The sequence below is a fragment of the Capra hircus genome, chromosome 15 (assembly GCF_001704415.2).
Source record: "Capra hircus breed San Clemente chromosome 15, ASM170441v1, whole genome shotgun sequence".
In the NCBI taxonomy this organism is placed as follows: Eukaryota; Metazoa; Chordata; class Mammalia; order Artiodactyla; family Bovidae; genus Capra; species Capra hircus.
This window is the reverse complement of record NC_030822.1, coordinates 81,285,071-81,286,697: the sequence shown is the minus strand read 5'-3', so window position 1 is coordinate 81,286,697 and position 1,627 is coordinate 81,285,071. Positions and strand designations below refer to the sequence as shown.

The window sequence follows — 1,627 nt, the reverse complement described above, 5'->3', positions numbered from 1 at the left end:
AGGGATGGGCGAGGGGCCCCTTCCACTCATGCCAACGGTTCTAAGCAGCACAGAAAGTAGCTCAGAGTGGGACCATCGGCTTCTGCAAAGGCCAGGGGTCAGCATGGACTATAGACAAGCCATTTTGGTGCAGGGTCCTGGAGTGAACACTGGATCCCCAGTGCTGACATGAGTGACAGCCTCAGGGAACCCCAGAGCCTCGCCATCAGCCACCCCGGGGCTCCAAGGCCTCCCTGACCTCACCTTCAGTCCTGGAGGAAGAGGAGTGCCTTCGTTCCAAGGTCATCTGGTCAGGAATGGGCAGCACCCCATGCCCAGGATGTAGGCTTCTTTGAGCTGGCAGGGGCATGGAATCCTTGGAGAGTCCATGTGTTGTGTCCCCAGTGCCTGGGGAAGCTGAGAGGTCATGAGGAGCCGGATGTAGTAGCCACCAAACACTGCCAACAGCTGCTGGGCCATTTCCTCCAGCTTAGCCTCAGGAACAAGCTGGCAAAGCTCAGTCTGCATGAGTGGCTTCTCCATGGATCCCGGACTTTTGGGCAGGAGAGGAGTTTCCTACAGCAGGTTCTCCAGCCCCTCGGCAGCTGTGGGGCTCACCCCAGTCTCCATGACAACACACAGCTGACTCAATCCACTTCTCAGCAAGGACTCTTGGCTCATATTCATCTCTCGAATGTGATCGGACAAAAACTGTACACAGGTCTCCAGGTCAAAATAGACAAACCAGAGCTGAATCACACTCTGGCAACCTTCCACCGTGTCCATCACCCCCAGCAGCATCCGGTGTCTCAGGAGGGCTCCGTTGACAGCTGTCAGCCTGAGGTCTGTGTTGGTGTTGGCCTTCCTCTAGTGTCTCTCAAAGATGAGCACGAGAGTCAGGGTGAGGCTCGTGGCAGCGAGGGTCACGAGCAGCACGCCTGCCCAGTGGTTCCCCAGGGTGAACATCTGGCTGGTGGAGTAGATGTTGGCCCACACCACCACACAGAACACCACAGCAAAGGCCGGCCACATGGGCCTCGAGTTGTAGATGATGTATCTTCTCACTTGGGGCTCTAAGAGGACTCTCTCAGCCAGGCTCCTGTACTGGCCAGCTGGGACCTGAATTCCCCAGGTAGGCAGCTGCTCTTCAGCAGCTCCCAGGTCAAATGAGATGGGCGCACAAGTATTGTCGATCCAGAGCACCGTAAGGACCTGTCCGCTGCAGAGCTCTTGCTCCCAGCCAGGAGGGCTTCCGCCAGTCAGGGGACTCCAGCCAAGGGAGGAGGTGGGCAAGGGGCCAGCTGCCCCACCGGGGTCCATCTGCGGTTCACATGCCATAGCAGCACCAGCAGGACTCCTACTGCCCCTTCTCGGAGCCGTGGTTCATCCTAGAGCAGCCAGCTCAGCTTCGCCTGTCTTGGATTGAGGGAAGACTCCTTCTGGAGGCTTCTCAGAGCAGGGAAGAAGGCTCCTGACTTGGCAAAGGTGGAGGGAGAGAAGGAACTGCCAAGTAGGGAGAGGTACAAACCAGAGGGCAGGATGGAGCCAATCAGGGAGGCCTCCGCTCTCACCCTGTAGCCTCTCATCCAAACTGGAAGCCGTCCCTTCCACCGCCGCTGCCCGCACACGCCCCCCCACCCCCAGGGAC

The 1,627-nt window shown here is 58.6% G+C and overlaps 1 pseudogene; it reads right to left on the bottom strand.

The window, feature by feature from the left end:
• Positions 283-1,317, bottom strand: LOC102184167 (annotated as a pseudogene).